The 27,696-nt window shown below is 45.7% G+C and overlaps 1 protein-coding gene across 1 annotated transcript in view; it reads right to left on the reverse strand.

The window, feature by feature from the left end:
• The window catches only part of LOC142295199 (enoyl-[acyl-carrier-protein] reductase, mitochondrial-like), a 160,121-nt gene that overhangs the window by 93,236 nt on the left and 39,189 nt on the right, over positions 1–27,696 (reverse strand). The gene's annotated exons all lie outside the window — the stretch shown is intronic.

Genomic DNA, 27,696 nt, shown 5'->3' on the forward strand with positions numbered 1-27,696 from the left:
ACGTTATGAACTTTCTCTTCCTTCAGAAGAAAGAATACTGTGTTAGGCCCCTTTCACACGTCAGTGATTCTGGTACGTTTGTGCTTTTTTTTCTACGTACCAGAATCACTGACATACGCAGACCCATTATAATGAATGGGTCTGCTCACACGTCAGTGATTTTTCACTGCACGTGTCTCCGTGCAGCGTTCCCACGTGTGCGTGATTGCTGCACGGAGACATGTCCATTTTTTTCTGGCATCACTGATGTTCCATGGACCACGCAGTGGTGTGGTCCGTGAAACACGTGCCAGAAAAAAACGTGCATTTAAAATAATAAACATTTTAACTCACCCGTCGTCCAGCGATGTCCTCTGCAGCCCGTGCAGCTTGCTGCTTCTAAGCCGGCTGATTACTGTCGCGCATATTCATTATGCACGACACAGCCGACCCGGAAGCAGCTGCTGCGGGGGTCACCGCCGGCCGGATGCTGCACCACGGGAGGACTCAGCACCATGGAGAGCGGGAGCGGGCGCAGGTGAGTTGATTTCTAAGTGCAATCACGGGCCACGGAGAATGGAGCCCGGATTGCACTTAGAGAACCCACATGTGCCGAGATTCACGGCACACGCAGGGACATGTGCGTGTTTTAAACGCCAGTGAAAAACGTCTGTGTTTTTCACTGACGTGTGAAACGGGCCTTAGGCCCGTTTCACACGTCAGTGAAAAACACTGACGTTTTTCACTGACGTTTTTCACTGACGTGTAAAACACGCACATGTCCCTCCGTGTTCCGTGATTCACGGCACACGTGGGTTGTCCATGTGCAATCCGTGATCAGTGATTGCACATGGACATTACTCACCTGCCTTCATTACTACTGTCCACGGTGCTGAAGTCTCCAGCTCTGCAGCGTCCGCCCACCGCTCTCAGCACCTACTTCCTGAATATTCATGAGCCAGGCAGGAGCTGCCGAGAGCGGAGCAGGCACAGCGAATCGCAGGCAAGGTAAGTTGAAAATATTTAATACGTCCGTGATTTTCTGGTACGTGTTTCACTGATCACACACGGATCACACCATAGTGGGGTCCGTGGGTCATCTGTGATGCCATAAAAAAACTGACTTGTCTCTGTGCAGAATCACGGCCATGGGTGCACGCTGCACGGAGACAAATTCAGTGAAAAATCACTGATGTGTGAGCAGACCCATTGATTATAATGGGTCTGCATATGTCAGTGATTCTGGTACGCTCAAAAAAAGGCACAAACGTACCAGAATCACTGACGTGTGAAGGGGGCCTTACCTGTGCTACCTATTTGAGGTAGTAACCAATAAGCCAACCAGCACCCCAAAAGAGCTGTGTCAAAAGCCTCTGACCCAGCCAAAGATTTGGAGCAAGAAGACTTGGAACTACAAATAGGTGACTCATCCTTTTCGAGAAACAGTATACTCAAGATAAATGTTCTTAGGTACATAAAAAAAACCAAACTGTACAGTGTATATATATATATATATATATATATATACTTTTTTATTTTTTATTCAATAGAAAACTCACAGTTGGATGAGTTGAACGTTAATATTAGGAAGGTTGAAACAGATCGACATGGTTTGTCTTTTTTATGTTACTTTGTAACTACGGTATGTGAGGAAGGGGATGTGGTTGCTAACGGTGGCTATGAATATGCAACAATAGGTGCAGGGCAAGAGGTATCCTCACCTGTGGCCTGTACAGGGAATTAGCAAGGATGTAGCACAGTGAAAGAGGAAAGAAGCAGAGGTGTCACCCCCAAACACTGATTGTGGACCCATCTAGTTGAGTGCTTTGATGGCATGTGCCTGAGCATGCTGGTGGTAATCAGAACCCTGCTGTTCTTGGCACAGCTCAGGTTGCAAATGACCTATTTTGATCATTTGCACTTTCTTTTAAAAAAGCACCAGACTGGAGAACACTTAACCATTAATTTGCTATTGAAACTTGCCACCTATATGTGCTAAGGAAGAAAGTATAATGTATACTCCTTATAGCTACACCACTGCCTCCTCCTGCCTGTTGAGTAGCTGCTGATCTTTCCCTCTCTGCACTGCTGTCCTCGCTATGCATGCTACCTTCCCTGGTTGGGTCAGTGACTTTATTTTCCACCACCTCGTCTTCCTCTTCCACACTCTGGACCTCCTCCTCACTTGTTAACTGAACAACATGACTTGTTGGCAACTGTGTCTCATCATCCTCATCCTCTTGTAACAGTAATTGCCATTCCCTTCCATGATCTTCTTTAGACCTTGGCTGTTGAAATATGTCCTTCGTGAATGTGCAGGATGAGAGGTCATAATCAATACATGTAAATGTAAAAAGCTCCTGGGAGTGTCCCAGTGTGGGATCACTTGCCTCCTGGGATTTGCCATGGTGGGAGGAAAGAGGATGAGGGTGAGGATTATGTGGTCCAGACTCTGGTTAGTGAGAATGGATCGTGAAGAAGATAGGGTAGTGCTGAGAAACAGACTGGAAGCATTATCTTCCAACCAACCGACCACCTGTTCGCACTGTTCTGGCTTCAACAATGGTGTCCCGTGCCTCCCTGCAAAGAGGGACAGGAAGTTAGGTCTTGTAGCGTGTTTGTTGTGCTACTGCAGCAGCACAGTTTCACCTAGAACATGGCCTCGGCCTTTGCATGCACCATCAGCAACACAACCACTTCCCTATCTTGTACTGCATGCCTGCACATATTAAATTAGGTATGCAGCTAAGGGTGGTATTACTAGAGACTAGAATAGAAGTAGGACTGAAAATGACTTTTGGTTTTACATTGCAGCAGTAAAGACTGTAAGGCAATAATCACTGTCTATATGCCTTTAATGCAAAACTAATACGCTATCCTTTCTCTAGCAACTATCTCTATCCTAAATGCAGCTAGGAGTGATATTAATAGGGACTATAATAAAATGGTTGTAGTACCTAAAAGGACTTTTGGTTTTATATTGCAGCAAGGATTGTACAGAAATATTTAGTGCCTGCATACCTCTAATGCTAAACTAATAGACTATCCCTTCTCCAGCATCTTTCCCTACACTATTTTCATGGTAGAGTGTGCCAAGTGTTGCGTCACCAGGTCTTATATAAACCCCATGATGCGATGTGGCAGGCTAATCACAGTAATGTCAGTAACCGACACGGCTATGGCATTAGTGTGAATGGTAGGCAATTCCCACATGTTTAATGGCTGAAACACAGCCATGAGCCATGCAGGGTGGGGACTCGAGCACACGCAATACTCAAACAAGTATCAAGAAGTGGTGACTGGCAAGCACGCTCCCTCATCACTAGTGTTGAGCCACCCCCCTAGTGTTCGAGTTTGGTTCGTCAAACAGCTGCTCAGTTCGGCGAACGCTCGACGAACATTCGATGAACACCTTCGAACCCCATTGAAAACAATGGGAGGCAAACACAAACACATACAAACACATTATACATGTACACATACAGTTAATAAACATTGCGATTACACTTACAGGTCCCCGCGATGCGTCCTGCACTCTGTCTCCCACCGCTTTTCCTTCCGATCATCGCTGCACCCTCCCGGTAACCAGCACTGATGATAGGACCTTCTGTGACGTCGTCATAGTATGTGACCAGTCACGTGTGTATTATCTCATTGGCTACAGACTGGTCACATGGCTACACGTTATGCTAGGTCCTGTCAGTGCATCTCTCTGGTACGCGGTGCTTGTTTGAGCATCTCTGTGTACCGGCGAGATGCTTGGGCACATGCTTGGCTCCCCGTTCCTGCATGTGGGTGCTCTTTATAGAGTCAGCCCACATGCAAGGACTGGATGCCACAGCCGGTGAATAACAGAGATCACTGTTGCTTTAGTAACCCGCCTGTCAGATTACTATTTCAACGGTGGCAGCGGTGACGTCACCGCTTACAACCCGCAGCCTCTGCTCACTCACTGAGTCATTAGACTGCACGGGAGCAGCAGCGTTCTTTCTCCCATGCAGTGCTGTCTGATGTATTAGAGCTGCATGGGTTGAAGGAGAAAGAAGACAGAAGACCAGGATCATGGAGGGATGAGAGGGAGTATTAAACATAGAGTCTCTAAGTGTGTCTGTGTATTTATTTCTATTAAAGTATTTTTTCTCTGTGTGGTGTCTTTTTTTTAACCCTTTATTGGAGATTCTTAATGGCCGGGTCAAACTTGCCTGAAATTAAGAATCTCTGGCTTAATACTAGCTAGTAAAACAAAGCTAGTATTAACCCATTATTACCCAGCAAGCCACTCGGCATCAGGGCAGCTGGAAGAGTTGCATACAGCGCCAGATGATGACTCTTCTATGAAAGTGCCATTTTCTGGGGCGGCTGCGGACTGCATGGAGTATGCTAAGCCTTGTAGTTCTGCAGCTGCTGTCTGCTCTCCTGCATACACTAGTGAATGGAGCATGTTGAGCCTTGTAGTTCTGCTCCCCTGTCTCTCCCTCCAGCATACAGTCCTGGATGCAGCATGCTGAGCCTTGTAGTTCTGCAGCTGCTGTCTGCTCTCCTGCATACACAAGTGAAGTATGCTGAGCCTTGCAGTTCTGCTCCCCCTGCCTCTCCCTCCAGCATACAGTCCTGGATGGAGGATGCTGAGCCTTGTAGTTCTGAAGCTGCTGTCTGCTCTCCTCCATACAGACAGACAGCCGACAGCAAACAGAAAAATATTTTTATTATAAATAAAACACAACACAATTAGTGACTCCATCTTTATTGAAATAAAGAACCCCCCTCCGCAGTAATCTAGGGTCAAGGGTCCCGGGCCGTCCAATCCGGATACAATATCATCTGATCGGTTTGCTGGAAGGCAAAGCGATTAGATGATGTGTCAGGTTCAATAGCCTGAATCACATGATACAACAGCTGATTGTATAAATGGCTTTTATACAATCAGCTGATGCATCAGTGCAAAATAAAACAAACTACACACTTCTGTGCAGACTCCTGTTCGACAGCAGCAGCTGATAGTTTAGCCGGCCGGGCGGTAAAAAGCCGGCCTCATCGCTCGACTTATAGTGTCAGCTGATTCCATCAGGTGACCGCATCAGCTGATCATCGCTAGATCTGAGAGAGAGAAAAGAGAGAAAAAAGAGAGAGAAAAGAGAGAGAAAAGAGAGAGAAAAGAGAAGAGACAGAGGGAGAGAGGGAGAAGAGAGAGAAGAGAGAGAGAGAAGAGAGGAGAGAAGTGAGAGAGAAGAGAGAAGAGGGAGAGAAGAGGGAGAGAAGAGAGAGAGGAGAGAGAAGAGAGGGAGAGAGAGAAGAGAGAGAGAGGAGAGAGAAGAGGAAAGAAGAGGAGAGAAGAGAGAGAGGAGAGAGAAGAGAGAGAGAAGAGAGAGAAGAGAGAGAAGAGAGAGAAGAGAGAGAGGAGAGAGCAATGCAGCCTCATTTCGTGAACTGCTCCGATTTTAGAGGTGTGTCCCGCGGCTCACAGCTGATGTCCGGCTCCTCCCCTCAGTGCACAATTAAATGAAATTATAATTATAAATAAATAATAATTATAATTTAAAATTAAAAATAAATTAAATTATTTACCGGGACGACTGGGACTCGAACTCGTGAACTAATTCTCCTTAGGCAGTAGCTCTAGCCATTGAGCCACTGCCTCTAACGAAAAGCATAGGAAGATTTTGTAATCTTGACCTCTGTATTGCACTTGAGAATCCAGAAGTAAATTATTCAGCTACAAAGATGGATGGATGGAAGAATGGATGGATGGAGAGAGGGATGGATGAAGGGATGGAGGGAGGGATGGATGAATGGATGGAGGGATGGATGGAGGGATGGATGGAGGGATAGAGGGATGGATGGAGGGATGGAGGGATGGATGGAGGGATGAAGGGAGGAATGAATGGATGGAGAGATGGATGAAGGGAGGGAGGGATGGATGGAGGGATGGATGGATGGATGGATAGAGGGATGGATGGAGGGATAGAGGGAGGAATAGAGGGATAGATGGATAGAAGGAGGGATGGAGGGGTGGAGAGATGAATGGAGGGATGGATGAATGGATAGAGGGATGGATGGAGGGAGGGATGGAGGGATGGATAAATGGATGGAAGGATGGATGGATGGAGGGATGGATAGAGGGAAGGATGGAGGGATGGAGAGATGGATGGAGGGATGGATGGAGGGATGGATGGATGGAGGGATGGATGAATGGATAGAGGGATGGATGGAGGGAGGGATGGAGGGATGAATGGATGAATGGATGGAGGGATGGATGGAAGGATGGATGGAAGGATGGATGGAGGGATAGAGGGATGGATGAAGGGATGGAGGGAGGGATGAAGGGATGGATGAATGGATGGAGGGATGGATGGAGGGATAGAGGGATGGATGGAGGGATAGAGGGATGGAGGGAGGGATGAAGGGAGGGATGAATGGATGGAGGGATGTATGGAGGGAGGGAGGAATGGACGGAGGGATGGATGGATGGATAGAGGGATGGATGGAGGGATAGAGGGATGGATAGAGGGATGGATGGATAGAGGGAGGGATGGAGAGATGGATGGAGGGATGGATGAATGGATAGCGGGATGGATGGAGATAGGGAGGGAGGGATGAATGGAGGGAGGGAGGGATGAATGGATGGAGAGATGGAGGGAGGGATGGAGGGAGGGATGAATGGATGGAGGGAGGAATGAATGGATGAAGGGAGGGATGAATGGATGGAGAGATGGAGGGAGGGATGAATGGATGGAGGGAGGGATGGAGAGATGGATGAATGGATGGAGGGACTGATGGGAGGGCAAACACCGGCACTACCGCACTCATCACCGCACACACGCAGGCACTATCGCCCCCATCATCACCGCACACGCAGGCATTACCTCAGTGACGTCCCCGCTGACAGCACGGGCCACGTCAGTTGCTGCGTGGATCTGACACAGAGCGCTCGTGTTCTACAGCGCTCCCTGTCAGCTTCATGTAGCAGAGCTGGATGCATCGCGGGACCTCGTGGATTTCGCCGGACCTGGAGGGGTATTTGGGGATTTTAATAAAATGGTGAAAGAGGGTGTTTTTTTGTCCTTTATTCCAAATAAAGGATTTTTTGTTGTGTGTGTTTATTTACTTTCACTTACAGGTTAACCATGAAAGGTATCTTGGGGAGACGCCTACCATGATTAACTCCTTATTACCCCGATTACCACCGCACCAGGGCAATTCGGGATGAGCCGGGTAGAGTCCCGGGACTGTCACATCTAATGGATGCGGCAATACCGGGCGGCTGCTGGGTGATATTGTTAGGGTGGTGGGCTCCCCATAACGTGGCACTCTCCATCCTGACAATACCAGCCTCCAGCCGTGTGGATTTATCCTGGCTGGTATCATAATTGGGGGAACCGCAGTTTTTTTTTTAAATGTATTTATTTATTTTACTGCACGATATAGACCCGCCCACCGGCAGCTGTGATTGGTTGCAGTGAGACAGCTGTCACTCATCGTGGGGGCGTGTCTGAGCGCAACCATTCATGGGCGCCGAGGGGGAAAGCAGGGAATACCAGATTGAATAATGAGCGGCAGACATTTTCAAAAGAGGAAAAGCCGCTGGAGCTTTGTGACAGCTGTGCCGCGCCGGTGATCGGTGAGTAGGAAAGAGAGAGGGATTGTGCTGGGGACTCAGGGCGCATGCAGATACACAACGTGAACACATAGCCTTACTGTGAAAAGCCACGCTTTTGGTGATCGAACCGTTATCGAATGGTAACTCGAACTGCGAACTTGAAGCAAATCGTTCGAGTTCGTCAAACGACTCAAACACCGCCCAAAATCACTCAAATCTGAAATTGGCGAACGGTTCGAACATCGCTCAACTCTACTCATCACTAGTTGATAACTTGATCTTCTTGTGCGTGACAAAGCCACCGACTACATTGAATCCACTCTCTGCCAGTACAATAGAGGCCGGAAGTTATAACAAACCGGGCCAATCAGGGCTATTGTCAGCACCTTGCGCATCCGGGCAAGTCCCGGGGCCCTTGACATCCGGGGAAGGACACTCACTGTTGGTAGAGGTGGTGATGTATTCTATGGTCCCTGGACTGCAGTGCTCTGGCTGGCAGCCAAACCTTTCTGACTGCCAGTCTTTTAAATCCACACTTGAACGCATCATTTACATTTTTTTTTCCTTTATGTGTTAGGATTCCCCATTTGCTCGGTCAAATTTTTTTCATATTTTGTCATGTGTAGTTTATTTTTTGCCTATTTTTTTTTTTTGTTTGGGTGTTTTTTGGATAAAACTTGGCAAAGACAAGGCCAAATTTATCATGCCTCCAGAAGCAGTTGCAAAACGCACATCAGGGTGGAGGTATTATAGGAGCCTCCAGACACTCACATCACTGAAACACCAATAAGGTAAACCTTGTCACTTTTATGTGAGTCCCTATAACATTGTTTGGCTTATATGGATACTAGCTGTACTACCCGGCTTCGCCCGGGTTAATAACTGCTGTTAATAAAATAGAATGTATTAACAAAAATGTATTCTGCACACAAAAACCACAAAACAAATAGAAATGTAATTATTAAAAGGCAGAAACTAAGGTAATAGAAGCATTTCACAACATATATTTCAACACCACAGATATTCCACACAGATTTAACATCCTATGACCTCACACATACTGAGAATGTCCTTTGTTGCCTATATTAACCAATGAGAGCTCAGATTAATTAACTGTAGCAAAATAGAAGCTAAGCTGTGATTGGTTGCTATTGGCAGCCTGATAAATCTCCAGTTAACAGAAAGCCCTCCCCCTGACAGTATATATTAGCTCACACATACACATAATAGACAGGTCATGGGACTGACAGCTGCCATATTTCCTATGTGGTACATTTGTTGTTCTTGTAGTTTGGCTGCTTATTAATCAGATTTTTATTTTTGAAGGATAATACCAGACTTGTGTGTGTTTAGGGCGATTATGTGGCGAGGTTGGTGTATGTGTGGTGAGATGTGTGCTGAGGGGGGTATATGTGTTCAAGCACATAGTGTGTGGCGCATTTTGTGTGTGTGTTCATATCCCCGAGTGTGGTGAGTATCCCATGTCGGGGCCCCACCTTAGCAACTGTATGGTATATACTCTTTGGCGCCATCGCTCTCATTCTTTAAGTCCCAGTTGTTCACATCTGGCAGCTGTCAATTTGCCCCCAACACTTTTCGTTTCACTTTTTCCCCATTATGTAGATTGGGGCAAAATTGATTGGTAAATTGGAACGTGCGGGGTTTAAATTTCGCCTCACAACATAGCACCCGGCGCTGCCCGGGATAGTAACAGTCTCTCTGTTTCTTTCCCATTCTCTGTCTGTCTCCCCCTCTGTATATATCTCTCTGTCTCTCTCTATCTCTTTGTCTGTCTGTCTCTTTCCCTGTCTATCTCTTTCTCCGTATGTCTCAATCTCTTTCTCCGTCTGTCTCAATCTCTTTCCCTGTCTGTCTCAATCTCTTTCCCTGTCTGTCACTTTCCCTGTCTGTCACTTTCGCTGTCTTTCCCTGTCTCTCTTTCCCTCTCTTTCCCTGTCTGTCTCTTTCCCTGTCAGTCTGTCTCTTTGTGTTTGTCTCTTACCCTGTCTATGTCTGTTTCTTACCCTGTCTGTGTCTGCCTCTTTCCCTGTATGTGTATGTCTCTTTCCCTGGCTGCATTGTGACACGCCAACATTCCATATAAGGGCGTCGCTGTGCATTCTTCTGAAGTTCTGGCTGCACTGTGGCTCCCAGCTCCATTCGCTTTAATGGAGGCAGGTTTTTTGGCGAATAACTGTAAAGAGCGGGGTTAAAATTTCCCCTCGAAACATAGCCTATGACGCTCTCGGGGTCCATACATGTGAGTGTGCAACATTTTGTGGCTGTAGCTGCGACGGTGCGGATGCCAATCCCGGACATACACACACACATACACACATACACACACACATTCAGCTTTATATATTAGATTCATATTGGATGAGCTATCTTTGTAATTATTGCTATAAGCTTTACTTTCACAAACTGAAACAACACTCTGTCACATGGTAAAACCAAAGTAGGTAGGGGCTGTTAATACCAGCAATACAATGATCCTAAGCACACATCCAATTTAGTAAAAAATTGATTAGCAAAGAAAAATGTTTATCTGCTTTAATGGCCAACAGAATCATCTGATTTACACCCTATAGAGTATCCTGATGAAGGTTTTGTAGCCGTAACACGTGTCGGGAACTTAGCACCAGCACTGGCAGGAGGAGATGCCACTTGGTATGTTTAACACTTTATTGCTTTATTGATTGACACATTGTCTACAATATCATATGATTCGACTACCCCACTTTACTTCCTTTGTATGTCTCTGTAGCATCAGGGTTGTATGTTTCAAAATAAAATCTACTTACTTTACCCCCTGGTGTTTGGCGACATAAGGCTATTTTTAGCCTATGTATGGTTGCAATCTTAATCTCCTCCTTTGCTGTGTTTTGTGCCTCTCATACACTATTCTTGTACCTGGTCTTTTCATTTATTTCATAAAAAAGTTATTTTTTATTCTGGCTAATTGATTTTGGTCATTTTTGGTGTTTCAATTGAACAGAGTGCAATTAGCCTGGTTGCATTCATTTTCCTCAATGATAATTATGCTTGAGTTTTTGTACCTTACATCTAACAATTATTTAACCCCTGTTGTTTTGGCATTGTGGGTCATTTTTACCCTATAGAGCACTTTTGGCATGGGTTAGAGCGACGTGTTGGGGCCTGTACACATAGCAATAAAGATGAATTGTTTACAGATTTGAAAATGGAATGGAGCAAGATCCCTCAAGATGTCTTGAATACCCTAGTGACTTCAATGTCCCGTTGGTGGAGTACAGTAAGTAAAGAAAGAGGTTATGCTACAAAATACTAAGTTATGCCATTGTAAAAAGGGAATTATTCTTTACGATGTGATTAATAAATACTATATGCAAAACTTTGGCAGTCAGTTTTCTTTAATTAAATGACCTTACCTATAAGCATTTTGGGTAAAATTATTGTCTTGTATGACAACTTCATGCACTTTCAAATCATCTCCAGGAATATTCCATCACATCAACCAGAGAGGAGTAATCACACTTTAAAAGAAGTGAAACTTTTGGTCTCTACTGTTTACTGTAATGGGCGCTAGCTTAGTTATATGTTGTATCTGTAGAGCAAGCACATGTGAGGGAGTGCAACCCCCCAAAAAATTCTAAATTTTGACAAAAATGTAATATTTTGTTAAAAAAATTGAATTACAGAATTTCAAGAATTTTGATTTGATAATATACAACCATTTTGCCCCTTGTGCCCCTACATTGTGCAGGTGTCAGAGAGGCATTATCTAGTGAGATATCTGCAGTTGTCCATTCTGCAAAAGGTTCACCAAACAGAAAAAAACAGCTTATCCTGGTAATATGGCAAATTCACACACACCAAAAAAATCATTAATCATTCCAACAAATTGTGTGAGTTTTAAACAAGATAATTTCAAGAATTAGGATTTCATAACTCCCAATATTTTTTCCCCTTCAGTCTTGCCCTGCATAGTTGATCAATGCTCTGTAGGGTGCTATTAGAAAAAGTTACATGCACAATAATATTAAAGTTCACCAAAATTACAAAGAAGGTGAAAGTTGTTGAACATATTTAACCCCTTCACCCCTGGGTGATTTAACGTTTTTTGTTTTTATTTTTTTGCTCCCCTTCTTCCGAGAGCCATCATTTTTTTTTAATTTTTCCATTAATCTTGCCATATAAGGGCTTATTGTTTGTAGGACAAGTTGTACTTTTGAATGAAACTATTAGTTTTTATCATATAGTGTACTGGAAACCGGGAAGAAAAATCCAAGTGCCGTGAAATTGTAAAAAATTTAAACTGCATGATGGTTTTGGGGGTATTTTATTCACCATGTTCACTATATGGTAAAACTGATATATCGATATGATGACACATGTCGGCATGAGTTTGTAGATACCAAACATCTATAGTTTTACTTTTATCTAAGTGGTTAAAAAAGTTAGACGTATTAGATTTAGATAGCATTACCAAAGACAAATACCTAGTTATTCACATTTTTTTAATTGTCAAAATTCATATAGCGGCTAAATGGAAAAAGACAGATATACCATCTATTACAGAAATTAAAGAAACGATAATGCTTCATAATAATTATGAGAGAAGTTTCGCCACTTTTAATAATCGATACCCAAAATACCAAAAAATTTGGGAAAGATGGAATAACCTAATGATAAATAACTCTATTTAAACCTGTGTTCTTTTGTTTTTTTTTCCCCTCTCCCAGTTATATATTTAATAATTTACGTTTCTAAAATATCCTTGTGGTTATGATTGATCGATATGTTGTAATTTGATTTCCACTGCAATAAGTAAAGAAGACAGATTAAAAGTTAATGTATTTTATTGTTGTAGTAGTTTAGTATGTAGTGGTTAAATTTAAAAGTAACATTCTATAACCTAGAATATTGACATGTGTGTTGTTTACTAAAATCAGCAATATATATTTTCATAACATGTCTGTTTATATTCATATTACTTTGTGTTAAATTAATAAAAACATTTAAGAAAAAAATTTTTTAGACGTTTGTCCCCAAAAATAATTGCGCTTTTGGCTGCATTTCCTGTGACCCGTAGTGAAATGCCCACGAGGGCCATGGGGGTACTCGGAATCGGGCCGGTTCTCTTGGGAGGGATGTCACGGTGGCAGGGCCCGACTCAGTGATCCTGGGAGTGTTGTTTTAAAATGATGAGATGAATGGCGAAATATTTACATGGGATGATGATTATTTGTGACGCCACCTGTGGTATGCGGTAAGATATGGTGCCGCTGCTGCTGTTCAGTTCCCTGGTTGTCGGTGGTGATGCAGCTATGTTGATATAGCTCTCCATGGGTAGAGCTGGGCCCCAGGGTTGTCGATAGAGTTGGGATGTAATTGCGGGGTGCACAGCCGGAGGCACAGACAATAACTGTGCAACACAGGAATGCAATCAAAAGTTCTTTACTCAGAGTTGGCAGTTCCAGGTTATCACGACTAGTCAAATGCTGCCCTCGGAGTGCTGAGTCCTGCTGTGATGGGCCCTAGTTGATTCTGAGATAGTTCAGAGGCACAACCCGGTATACCTTTCTGTGATCCTTTCCTGTCATCTTCCTGCGCTGGCCTCTCCCACCTGCCCTGTGCCTCATACACAGTGCCCCAAGCCAGTATCCGTGGATCATTTTTATTGGTGGCTATCCTGCCTTGTCCCTTGGTCCTATGTGGTCACCTTTTCAGCGAGTTATGTACGGTGGTGGCTTCGGTACTTGAAGTAACCTCAGCCTCTGGTTTACTAGCTGAGCTTGGTTGTTCTTTACTAGTCTACGGACCGGTTTCCCAAAGCACCCAAGTCCCTCCACACTGGTATACTGACTGTGGATACGAGCCCACGGGTGGATGGCACCCTTCTTGTAGCTCTAAGACTCCTTCTTTTCTGATCCTGGGACAAGCTGCTCCAACTCCAGACCCCAGGACCTCTCTCCTCCGCGTCCACTTCCTGACTGACTAACGTTCTACAGTCTGCTCCCACTAACTAAACCCCACCTCCAGACTGGCTTTGGGACTGTGCTTTCCCTAAGGTGCAACTTGCCCTATCCATGGCCTAATGAAGTATCGCTAAATTAAGAGTGTGTGTCTGTGTATATGTGCAACAACCTGTAACCTCCTCCTTACCTGGGAATGGGATACCACACCTCTGTCTGAGGTGCAGTACCTCTGTGGTGACTGGACCCTCAGGGGCACCACAGTAGCATTCTCATTTTAGGGATATTGGGCTCAGTGATGGCTTCATTTTTGTGTTTTGAGCTGGTGCTTTTAATTATTCTATTTTTGTGTGGATGCTATGTTTTGATCACCTGTTATTGCATTTTAAAAAAAATGCCATGTACCGATAAGATTAATTGATTTTATGTTTTGATAGATCGGGCATTTCTGAACGTGGTGATACCAAATATGTGTATATTTTTTTAACTGTTTTATTTTCAATGGGGCGATGTGGCAGTTTGAAGTTTTAGATTTTTCTATTTTTTTCATAATTTTAAAACCTTTTTTTTTTTTTTTTAACTGTTTTCAATTATTTTACTAGTTTCCCCAGGGGACTTTATCAATGAGCAGTCTGATCGCTTGTGCATTTCTGTTGATCAGAGCTGCACAGCTCTGATCAGCAAAAATGCACTGTTTTTTTAAGAGCCGCCACTCTGTCAGCTCTTAGAGGAAGTACGTTATGATAGCGGCAGGGGTCATCACATGTCGCTACCATGGCAACCATCGGCTCCCTGTTTTCGCATCACGGTCCCGCCGATGTCGTGGGAAATGGCGCTATCCCCGCCGCGGACATTTAAATTGCGCTGTCGCATTTTGACAGCACAATCTAAGTGGCATGCAGGCGTGGGTGAATCGCGGATCCACCTGTGCCTGTTAGACCAACGTCTGCTGTTTAAATCAGCAGGCATTCAGGGATCAACGCTGGCTCACCGCAGCAGCCAGCAGTAATTAACGCATCACGACTGATGATGTACCAATACGTCATCGGTCGTGAAGGGATTAAAATTTAATTCACTGAACACAATAAATTTTGCTTTGGGAAAAATGTAGGATTTTGTGTCAAAACCTGTTAGGCTTGTTTTTTTATAACATATAAGCTAGGTAGTATCCATTGAGCTGAGCACAGATCATTCTTTTATAAAAAAATGTACAATCCAAATGGTTTGACATCAATTGTGGAGAACTTGGACATGTGAGTGTTCAGTTTCCACATAAATGGATGACTGGATATATGTTTCTAAAGGCCACTTTACACACAGAGATAAATCTTTGGCAGATCTGTGGTTGCAGTGAAATCATGGACATATTGTTCCATTTTTACACAGCCACAAACCTGGATCTGATTGTCCACAATTTCACTGCAACCACAGATCTGCCGCAGATTTATCTCTGTGTGTGACAGGGCCTTTAGGCACACAAATGTTGCAATCCAGGGAGAGGAGGATTAGTATGGAAAGATGCTGGGGCTGTTGACTACAAAAAAATACTTGTGGGTGGGGACTGGTTACCAGACAACAATCATGAGGAGAAGAAGAAGGACAGCTTGAGACTTCCTCACCTTGCTGATCAGTTTGCTTCCCAAACCCACCAGCTTCCTTGACAAGTTTTCTGTATTCCCTCTAAGTTCTCACACAGACATCTGTTTTTCATGTACGTGTTCAATCCTTCTATGTCTGTGTTTTTTGCTGACCGAGTGTCGGCACGTCACTTTTTGATCTGAGTCACAGCTCAAATATCCACATACAAGTCCATGGGTCTATGAAAATCACAGACAGCACAGAGACGCCATCAATATGAAGACTGTGAGCTGTCCGTGATTAACTTTGCAATGAATATTACAAGCTTTGCAACTTATTTATTTTATTTCTTTATACGTGAAAACCATTGATGATACACTGATGGTAAATAATAAAACACAATTTATATGCTATACATGTCCACAATAGCGCTACTATCTGGTCCTTTCAGAAGCATCAAATAAGCATCAAATAAAAAGCAAAAATCCATTATTTGCAATGTAATTAATTATTGTACATGCATATATAATTTATGCAAAAATAAAACTGATAACAGTACAAATAAATAGGTAATTAAAAAAGTCAAATTAATTATATTGCACCTTTAGTAGATTGCACGTGTATTGCAAAAGCAATTGCACTATGGAGCCAATAATTATGTCACTCACAAAGTTCTGTCCCTATATGATAAAGTAAACCTCATTACATTATAACCATCATCTAGAGACACTCATTAATTATACATGCATGTAGAAAAATGGTAACTTGCGTATTGTCAGTGATGTTCTGGTGTCGTTGAAAACGCCTTATTCCATGGATAGACTTTTTGGCTATATGAAGATTCCCCTGTCTTGTAATCCAATTTGAGTTTTGCTCCGGTTTGTAGCACCTGCTCCCAGGTGTGGTAACTCCAGGATCTAGTGAAGGTCCTCAGTGTGATGTCACAGTCTAGTAGGGGAAACACCGTGGAACAATCTTCTATCAAAATTTGCTGAAACTTAGGATGGTCTGCTGGCAATCTCATCATCAGCAACTCCTTCATTCTATAACAGCCCCATGTGTCAAATGACATTAATGTGACCAAGGACAGAACAGGTCAGGGTCCTGAGACACCCATCCACAGGAAATGATACTAATGAAATACTTGGCCAAGTATTTCATCTATATCTATATAGATTCGCAAAAAGTGAAGTAGTTGCTGACAATGTGATTGCCAGCAGATCATCCTAAATTTCATCAAAGTTTGAAGATTGCTCCACTGTGTTTACCCTACTAGTACTGTGACATCATGCAATGCTTCATTGCTCAGGACATTCACTAGACATTCACTAGATCCTGGAGTTACCACATCTGTGAGCAAGCTCCAACATCAGTTGGAGAGGTACTCAAATTGGATTACAAACCAGAAGAGACTTCATACAGCCACATAAGTCTATCCATGGAAAAAGGAGTTTTCAACGAAAGACACCATAACGCCACCGACCATACAGCCAGTTACCATTTTTCTACTATATACGTATATTTAACGAGTATCTCTAGGTGATGTTATAATACAATGAGGTTAATTTTACAATATATGGACAGACCTTTGCAAGAGACAAAACTAATGGCTCTATAGTGCAATTTTTTTTGCTTTTGCCATACATGTGCAATATACCAAAGGTGCAATACACTAAAGTTACACTATAATTATTTTGACATTTTTAATTAGCCTATTGAGTTTTTATTTCATCCATTTCACTTTAGTGCAATTTATTTTTTTTATGTAAAGTAAAAAATAAAACACTGAACAAACAGTTATGATACCTGGACCATTTTTTTGCATACACAGAAAATTACTGACATCTGAATGAGGCCCCAGTGTACCATATTATGTTTTATTATCTATTGATTATCCATTATATTGTATATATAAATGCATCAATAATCAGCTTTAGATTTTGAATATGTATCCACATTCATGGGGATGCAACATTTCCAATATAAAAAATGAAGTGTTGTAAAATAGTGTAGGGGGCTGTAAAAGAAAGAAAATAAAAAAAGCTTAAGGCCTCTACCACACTTACGTGACAAAACATAAAGTTTTTGTCACGTACATGTTAAAGGGGTGGTTTTGTCCCCATGTGCCGTGTTTATGGCACGTACGTGTTCTCAGAGTGTTATACGTAATAACACACGGAGAACGGAAAGCTCCGCCTTACCTGCATCATCCGGAGGCACGTGAGCGTGGCAGAGGCCTAAAGCAGTACATACTTTCTGAATCTCCCCGCGACTGCAATGCCGACAATTATCACTAATGCATATTCACTGCTTTCCCCTTCCACCGGCGTCTCTTTTTGGTTGTCATTCGACCACGCACCCACCCTTTGAGACAGCATCTGTGATTGGTTGGAATCACAAACACTGTCCTTGTCCTTATAATGGTGATAGATAAATAAATAAAACATTTGGCATAGGGTCTCTCCTGTATTGATACCAGCACAGAAAAAAAAACCGTGGCTACAAGCTTCAGCCCCCAGCCATCTGCTTATCTTGGCTATGTATCCAAAGAAGAGAAACTGCATGCCGCTTTTCTGTTTAATTAATGAAATAAATAAATAATTTTAAAAACCAGCGTGCAGTTCCCCCCAAGTTTAATACCCAGTCAAGATAAAGCCTGACAGCTGGGGACTGGTGTTCTCAGGCTGCGGAGATCCATGCTTATTGGGAGCTCCCCAGCCTAAAAATAAAAATTGCAGCTGTCCAGAATTGCCAAATTAATTACCCAGCTCTTCCCAATTGCCTTAATGCATTGACAGTCAGGGTAATAAACTCTAGGTATCTATGAGACTCCCTTGTTACTAATCTGTAAATGTAAATAAATAAACACAAACACCTAAAAAATCCTTTATTTGAAATTAAAGACACCAATTTATTAACCCCAAAACACCCAGGTCCAATGTACTCCACACAAAGTCCCACAACGATTCCAGCTCTACTACATTCCTGAAGGCACAGCACACGATTATGGAACATGACTGGCCTCTGTGAGCTTCAGGCAGAGATTGCGCCACAGCGATGAGTGGTGATGTCACTCAGGTTATTTGCAGTCACAGCTGGAGGTTCCCGCAGCCTAAAGGTCCAGTCACACTAAGCAACTTACCAGCGATCCCAACAACAATAGGGATCGCTGGTAAGTTGCTAGGAGGTTGCTGGTGAGATGTCACACGGCTGACCTGGCAGGGATCGCTGGAGCGTCGCTACACGAGTTGCTGGTGAGCTCACCAGCAACCAGTGACCAGCCCCCAGCGCCACGTGGAAGATGCTGCGCTTGGTAACTAAGGTAAATATCGGGTAACCAACCCGATATTTACCTTGGTTACCAGCGCACGGAGCTACACGTGCAGAGAGCAGGGAGCAGCGCACACTGAGCGCTGGCTCCCTGCTCTCCTAGTTACAGCACACATCGGGTTAATTACCCGATGTGTGCTGCAGCTACATGTGCACAGAGCAGGGAGCAGCGCACAATGCTTAGCGCTGGCTCCCTGCTCTCCTAGCTACAGCACACATCGGGTTAATTAACCCGATATGTCCTGCAGCTACATGTGCACAGAGCAGGAGCCGGCACTGACAGTGAGAGCGGCGGAGGCTGGTAACAAAGGTAAATATCGGGTAACCAAGGACAGGGCTTCTTGGTCACCCGATGTTTACTGTGGTTACCAGCCTCCGCAGAAGCCGGCTCCTGCTGCCTGCACATTTAGTTGTTGCTGTCTCGCTGTCACACACAGCGATCTGTGCTTCACAGCGGGACAGCAACAACTAAAAAATGGCCCAGGACATTCAGCAACAACCAACAACCTCACAGCAAGGGCCGGGTTGTTGCTGGATGTCACACACAGCAACATCGCTAACAACGTCACAAAAGTTGTTCGTTAGCAGCGATGTTGCTAGCGATGTTGCTTAGTGTGACGGGGCCTTTACACCTGTGTGACCTCAAGTGACCGCAATGAAATCTCACTGAGTTCACAGACCTGCATCTCCTTTCCGAAAATTGCCTTTAGTTTGTCAAGAGATGCCGATTTGGTGCTAAAATGTTTTCATCATATTCCTGCACCCAATCTACACCTCCTGCGGTGGTGTAATGCAAAAAAATGCATGCGGTATGATTAGAGTTGAGCGATGTTCGAGGTTCGCCAATTTCATGTTCGAGTGATTTTGGGAGTGCTCGAGATCGAACTCGAACTCGAGCTTTTTGCTAAAAGCTCGACAATTCGAGTTATGTTCGAGAATGGTTCGATCACCAAAAGCAGGGCTTTTTACAGCTACAGTGTGCAGGGAGCTATCGCTGGCAGCCTGCGGTAAGCTGGTAACCAAGATAAATATCGGGTATCCAAGCAAAGTGCTTTGCTTGGTAACCCGATATTTACCCTAGTTACATGTGCAGGGAGCCGACACTTCCCCGCTGGGCTCCGCCCCCTCCTGCACACGGCATGTACACACACACACACTCACACTCACCTGTCCCCAGCCATGCAGTTCCCGGCACTGACGTCCTCAGCGCCACATGATCCCGCTAGGCTCCACCCACTTTGCTCTCCGCCACCCGCACACATGGCCCTGCTAGGCTCCACCCACTTCACACTCCGCCGCCTGCACACATGGCCCCGCTAGGCTCCACCCACTTCACACTCCGCACACATTACCCCGCTTGGCTCCACCCAAATTGCACTCCACACACATTACCCCGCTTGGCTCCACCCACCTGGCACTCTGCACACATTACCATGCTTGGCTCCACCCACCTGGCACTCTGCACACATTACCCCGCTTGGCTTACCTGCGGTGATGAAGTCCTGCCCTCCCGATCTCAGCGCTGTCACTGTCCTCCATGGCCACCGCTTCACATTTCCTCTCGCTGCCGACCCGAGACTGACTAGCGGTGACGTTACAGGCTCCCGCGTTACTTGGCTGTGAATGCGGCGGTCATTGAAGTCAGTGACAGCTCTGCTATCAGCAGTGCAGGAGATCTTCACTGCAGGTAATGTACCTCGCTCCTGACAGCAGCGCTCATCATGCCCTGCAGTGACCTAGGCTGACCTATTGATGTTAGCTTAGGTCACTGCATTGCTCTCCCAGCCAATGGGGAACATTCTGTTCTTCATTGACTGGGACATTGACTATGGTAGGGATCGTCATGGGAACCCCTTGGATTACAGCAGACCTGGATTTGTTTTTCTTTCTAATAAATTGGTGAAAGAGGGAATGTTTTTGGCAGTGTTTTTTCAAATAAAAATGTGTTTGTCGTCTATTTTTTTTTATTACTGACTGGGTTGGTGATGTTGGGTAACTGATAGACGCCTGTTACGGGGGGCTGTCTGATAATAACTGAAAGGAGTATCAGACAGTCAGGGTCCACCGTGCAAAGACTTTGCTGCAGACTATGGCAGAGGGCAATACCTCTGTTAACTCACAGAACGATATAATAAGTAAGTAAAGCAATTCCTCCCTTACTTGGAGGGTGTGTGGAATGATCTCTGTTAATATTCACAGAGACAAAGGCAATGTGTGCGAAATGGCACCTACCTAGGTCCGCTCTTCTAGTGGTGCAAAAGAGACGAACAGCAGCGTAAGCCGCACAAAGCTCCTACCTGCGTTCGCTCCACTAGTGTGCGAGGACACGAACCACTAGATATGGCACCTGCCTAGGTCCGCTCTTCTAGTGGTGCAAAAGAGACGAACAGCAGCGTAAGCCGCACAAAGCTCCTACCTCTGTTCGCTCCCCTAGTGTGCGAGGATACGAACTGCCAGACGCAGTATAAGGAACGTTACCCTAGCGGCAACGTCCACCTACGAGTAGAATCACAAGGCCCAGCCAGACCATGTGCCTCAGGCACCTTCCTATGTCCGCTCCCCTAAGAGGTAAGGATACGGACAGCAGCCGAAGCTGTAAGGTATAAGAACGCTACCCTGCCGGTAGCGCTCACCTAGCATAGACAGAGGAATGCCTAGAGGAACGCGCACAGAGCGTCTACTCATATGCATGAACCAAGAGGACTGAGCACCATGCGGCGTGTGTCAGGGTCTTATATAGACTCTGTGCCTCATCCAAGATGGAGGACACCAGAGCCAATCCGCTGCCAGAACGACAGGAGTGACGTCATGCTGGCCTATCACCGAGCAAGACGTCACAAGCACATGACCAGCGACCAATCGGCATAGAAGGTGTCAGAGACATGTGACCTCGTGTCAGCGATGATGTCACCCGCACATGTGCAATGGCTCCAAGATTGGACTTAGTCTCCAGCGCTCGCACATGTGCAGTAGCAAGAAATCTGGACATAGTCTCCAGTGCTCGCAGCAACCGTAACAGTACCTCCCCCTCAAGGGCCCCCCTCCCGGCGACGCAGGTAATCGGCAACTAAGTCGGGAGCATGGACAGCCTCCTCAGGCTCCCAAGAGCGATGTTCCGGGCCATAGCCCTCCCAATCTATCAAGAAGAACCTGCGCCCTCTAACCATCTTAGAACCAACTATGGCTCGTACCTCATAGCTAGAGCGAGAGGAATCAGAGGCAGGAGAGTGCACTTCACGAGCGTGAGGTAAAATAGCCGGCTTTAGCAGTGAGACATGGAATTTGTCATGAATCCTAAGATGGACAGGTAACTTCAATTGATAGACTACAGGATTTACCTGTCGAAGAACCTCATAAGGACCCAGGAAGCGAGGAGCAAATTTGACAGAGCTCACTCTAAGTCTCACGTGTTTTGCAGAGAGCCACACAAAGTCCCCTGGAGAAAAGACAGGAGCCGGGCGACAAAACCGATCGGACACCGTCTTCATACGGTCCTTAGCTGCTTGGATCGACTCTTGAGTCCGATCCCAAACCTCTCTGGCATTAGTTGCCCAGTCGGCCACAAGAGGAGGAGGTGCAGCAGCGGGAAACGGTACCGGTACCCTAGGGTGTTTCCCATTATTGAGTACGAACGGTGTCTGCCCAGTGGCCTCAGCCAGCGAATTGTTAAGGGCAAATTCTGCCCAGGGTAGGAGGGAGGACCAGTTATCGTGGTTCTCAGCAACAAAGTGTCGAAGGTATATAATCATGGATTGATTGGTACGCTCAACCAAACCATTGGTCTCCGGATGGTATGCCGAAGAGAGATTCAACTCAATTTGCAGAAGGCTACAAAGATCTCGCCAGAAACGGGAAGTAAATTGCGGGCCTCTATCACAAATGATACGATCTGGCATCCCGTGAAGCCTAAAGACATGCTTGAGGAATAGTTTGGCTAGTACCTTGGAAGATGGGATTCTCGATAACGGTACGAGATGAACCATCCGGGAGAAATGGTCCATAATGACCCACACAAATCTATGTCCCTGTGAACATGGAAGATCACCCACAAAGTCCATGCCTACCACCTCCCATGGTCTATCTGGCACTGGTAAAGGATGCAAGAGCCCAGCCGGTCTCTGCCGTAATGGACGGTTGCGAGCACACGAGTAGCAGGAACCGACATATCTCTTGACGTGGCTGGCTAAGTGTGGCCACCAATACCACCTCTCCAGTAACTCTCGTGTCCGCCTAATACCAAAATGCCCACCCACCTTTGAGGTGTGGGCCCATGACAGTATATCATTCTGTCTATCAGGCGGAACAAAGGTCTTGCCCGGTGGGATTTGGTCTAACGTCACAGGGGAGAGCGTATGAAAAACCCTGGAGGGAAGGATAAGACGAGGTTCGTCAATGTCTTCCTGGGTAGAAAGCATAGAGCGAGACAGGGCGTCTGCCTTGTTATTCTTACTCCCAGACAGATAGTTGATGGAGAAGTGAAAGCGGGAGAAAAACAAGGACCAGCGGGCTTGGCGAGGATTCAGACGCTGAGCGGTTTGTAAGTACGTCAGATTCTTATGGTCTGTATAGACCTGGAAAGGATGTTTCGCTCCTTCCAGCAAGTGACGCCACTCCTCCAAGGCTAATCTCAAGGCGAGCAGTTCCCTATCCCCAATGGTATAGTTTCTCTCTGCCGGTGAAAAGGTTTTCGCAAAGAAGAAACACGGCCTTTTTCTACCTGCACCGTTCTTTTGATACAAGACCGCACCAGCACCCACTGAAGAGGCATCAACCTCTAAGAGGAAGGGCTTACTCTCATCGGGTCTTTGAAGAACGGGAGCAGTTGAAAAGTGTCTTTTTACTGCCTCAAAAGCCTGAGATGTCTCAGTAGACCAGGCTTTGGGATTAGCACCTTTCTTAGTCAAGGCCACCAAAGGGGCCACCAAAGTAGAAAAATGGGGTATGAACTGCCTGTAATAATTTATGAATCCTAAGAAGCGTTGCACCGCCTTCAAGGAATGAGGTTCGGACCATTGCAGGACAGCAGAGAGCTTCGCAGGATCCATAGCCAGACCCTCTTGTGAGATAATGTAACCCAAAAAAGGCAATGAGGACTGCTCGAATACACATTTCTCGAGTTTAGCAAACAATGAGTGCTCCCTTAAACGGGAAAGGACACGAACGACATCCTGACGATGAGTCTCCAGATCAGGAGAAAAAATCAGGATGTCGTCCAGATACACCACTACTGAGGATAACAGTAAATCCCTGAACACATCGTTTACGAAGTCCTGAAATACTGCGGGTGCATTACATAACCCAAAAGGCATGACGAGGTATTCATAGTGACCGTCTCGGGTGTTAAAAGCGGTCTTCCATTCGTCACCCTTTCGAATTCGTACCAAGTTATACGCACCCCGCAGATCCAACTTCGTAAAAACTTGAGCTCCTCTCAGTCTGTCAAAGAGCTCCGAAATTAAAGGTAATGGGTATTTGTTCTTTATTGTGATTGCGTTGAGACCCCTGTAATCTATGCAGGGACGCAAATCACCCTCTTTCTTCCGAACAAAGAAAAACCCAGCTCCCGCGGGAGAGACAGACTTACGAATGAACCCCTTCTCTAAGCTCTCTCTTATATAGGTCGACATGGCCTCCGACTCAGGTATCGACAGGGGGTAAACCCTGCCTTTAGGTGGAACCGAACCTGGGATAAGGTCTATGGCACAGTCATACGGCCTATGGGGTGGAAGAACCTCAGCACCCTGTTTGGAGAACACGTCAGCGAAATCCAAATAGGGTGTAGGTATGGGAGAGAGATCAGTTGATGCAACCGCAACGACCTTAGGTGGTAAGGGAAGACATCGGGACTGACATTTCGAACCCCAACTAATAATGCTGTCAGACTCCCAGTCAATGTGAGGAGCATGAGTCCGAAGCCATGGAAGACCCAGAAGGACGTCGTCTATACCCTCAGGCAAAATAAGAAAAGAAATCTCCTCTATGTGACCCTGAGACAGGGAAAGGTGCAAGGGAACTGTCCTCAATGTAATGGAGTCAGACAACATAGTTCCATTAACAACACGGACAGGAATAGGCGCCTCTAACATGATAGAGGGAATATTGTGTCCCTTTACAAATCCTGAGGACACAAAAATCCCGTCAGCTCCGGAATCCACAAAAGCCATAATAGGCCATGTATTCTCAGATAACGAGAGCTGACCTGGGATACAACACTTAGAGGGTGCAGAAGACGTCTCTAGTAACCCCCCTCTAATGGTTACTAGGCCAGGGAGTTTCCCTGACGACTAGGACACTTGTTGGCATAGTGCCCAGCCTGACGACATACGTAACATATAGGAGGACCAGACTTGCGTAGTCTGGAAAACGTATGACCTAACTCCATAGGAGTGGGAGATGTTTCAGATGCTGAGGAAGATGGTAGTGGACCCTCAACAACTGGAATAGCCCGATGCTTAGGGCGTGAGGAAGAGACCTCGAGTCTACGTTCCTTATGGCGTACATCGATCCTCGTTGCTACTGTGATCAAGTCCTCCAGAGAAGCAGGGACCTCACGAGTAGCAAGGGCATCCTTGACATAGCCTGCCAACCCTCTCCAGAAGATAGGAATCAACACCTTCTCTGGCCAATCTAGTTCTGCCACCAGAGTTCTAAAAGCAATGGCATAAGAACTAGTGGATAACGAACCCTGAGATAGATCTAACAGTCTCAGGGCCGCATCATGGGTAACCTGCGGACCCATGAATACCGCCTTAAGAGCATCAAGAAAGTCTTGATGTCTCAGAGTAACCACATCAGAGCGCTCCCATAGGGGAGTCGCCCATTCTAAGGCTTTGTCCTGAAGTAAGGAGATGATAAAGCCTACTCTGGACCTCTCCGTAGAGAAGCGAGAAGAGTTGACCTCTAGGTGTATCTGACACTGACTAATGAAACCACGACATGATCTGGCATCGCCAGAATATCTGTTTGGCAGAGCAAGTCGAGGATCATGTGCAGATGTCACCATGGTCTGAGGTTTATCCTCTATACTCTTGAGCCGTGACTCAAGTACTTGTATGTAACGGTGTAACTGCTGATATTCTGCCATAACTGCCAGACCCTTGGCTCAGTCCTAATGTTACGGGGGGCTGTCTGATAATAACTGAAAGGAGTATCAGACAGTCAGGGTCCACCGTGCAAAGACTTTGCTGCAGACTATGGCAGAGGGCAATACCTCTGTTAACTCACAGAACGATATAATAAGTAAGTAAAGCAATTCCTCCCTTACTTGGAGGGTGTGTGGAATGATCTCTGTTAATATTCACAGAGACAAAGGCAATGTGTGCGAAATGGCACCTACCTAGGTCCGCTCTTCTAGTGGTGCAAAAGAGACGAACAGCAGCGTAAGCCGCACAAAGCTCCTACCTGCGTTCGCTCCACTAGTGTGCGAGGACATGAACCACTAGATATGGCACCTGCCTAGGTCCGCTCTTCTAGTGGTGCAAAAGAGACGAACAGCAGCGTAAGCCGCACAAAGCTCCTACCTCTGTTCGCTCCCCTAGTGTGCGAGGATACGAACTGCCAGACGCAGTATAAGGAACGTTACCCTAGCGGCAACGTCCACCTACGAGTAGAATCACAAGGCCCAGCCAGACCATGTGCCTCAGGCACCTGCCTATGTCCGCTCCCCTAAGAGGTAAGGATACGGACAGCAGCCGAAGCTGTAAGGTATAAGAATGCTACCCTGCCGGTAGCGCTCACCTAGCATAGACAGAGGAATGCCTAGAGGAACGCGCACAGAGCGTCTACTCATATGCATGAACCAAGAGGACTGAGCACCATGCGGCGTGTGTCAGGGTCTTATATAGACTCTGTGCCTCATCCAAGATGGAGGACACCAGAGCCAATCCGCTGCCAGAACGACAGGAGTGACGTCATGCTGGCCTATCACCGAGCAAGACGTCACAAGCACATGACCAGCGACCAATCGGCATAGAAGGTGTCAGAGACATGTGACCTCGTGTCAGCGATGATGTCACCCGCACATGTGCAATGGCTCCAAGATTGGACTTAGTCTCCAGCGCTCGCACATGTGCAGTAGCAAGAAATCTGGACATAGTCTCCAGTGCTCGCAGCAACCGTAACAACGCCTGACCTCACGAACCCCAGGGCTTGATGCCAGGTGACATTACACATCTGGTATTAACCCCATATATTACCCCGTTTGCCACCGCACCAGGGCACGGGATGAGCTGGGGCAAAGCACCAGGATTGGCACGTCTAATGGATGTGCCACTTCTGGGGCGGCTGCGGCCTGCTATTTTTAGGCTGGGGAGAGTCCAATAACCATGGACCTCCCTAGTCTGAGAATATCAGACCCCAGCTGTCCGCTTTACCTTGGCTGGTGATCCAATTTTGGGGGGACCCCCACATGTTTTTTTTTTTTTTAATTATTTATTTAATTTAAAGTAACAGCGTGGGGTGCCCTCAGTTTTGGATTACCAGCCAAGGTGAAGCTGCCAGCTGTGGTCTGCAAGCTGCAGCTGTCTGCTTTATCCTAGCTGGCTACAAAAATGGGGGAACCCCACCTCATTTTTTTTTTAAATTTGTTTTTTTTGGTAAATACAAGGCTAAGCACCCCTTAGTTCCACATGAAAGGCACCAAAGGGTGCAAAATTACAAAATGCAGGAGAGTGGGACATTATGTGTCTTTCTGCTATTATAATGACAGAAAAGACTGACATGAAGTGTACAAGCACAAGAAAATCACCAGAGCACTCTACGGTGTGAAAAGCAGTATAAAATGTCACTGGAGTGAACATGAAGGCACACGGATGACAAACGGATGACATGCGGACCGTATATGGAACGGAAACGGATGCCACATGGATGCACTCATGAAAAAAGAGACCGTTTTTTGCGGACCGCAAAGACGGATCGGTCGTGGGAATGTAGCCTTATTCTGATCTGCCGTTTATAAACAGCAGGCAGAAATAAGTGAATAGCCCCACCCAGCGTAGCTGAAACCCTGGAGATCATGATTCAGGCCAGTTTTTCTGGTCCCCGCTCACGTGATCACAGATATACACCGTATACCGATGATCACGTTACAGTAAATGACAGCGCCGGTAAAAATGTATTTATCTCCCATATGGCATGAACAAACATGTCAGATGGGAGATAAATCTCTTCCCTGGTCCCCTGGTGTCGCCAAAGTGCCCTACCCCCCGACCACCTCCCGGAAATCCAAGATGGCCACGCGTACAACAGCGCATCGGC

Source organism: Anomaloglossus baeobatrachus, chromosome 3 (genome assembly GCF_048569485.1).
Source record: "Anomaloglossus baeobatrachus isolate aAnoBae1 chromosome 3, aAnoBae1.hap1, whole genome shotgun sequence".
In the NCBI taxonomy this organism is placed as follows: Eukaryota; Metazoa; Chordata; class Amphibia; order Anura; family Aromobatidae; genus Anomaloglossus; species Anomaloglossus baeobatrachus.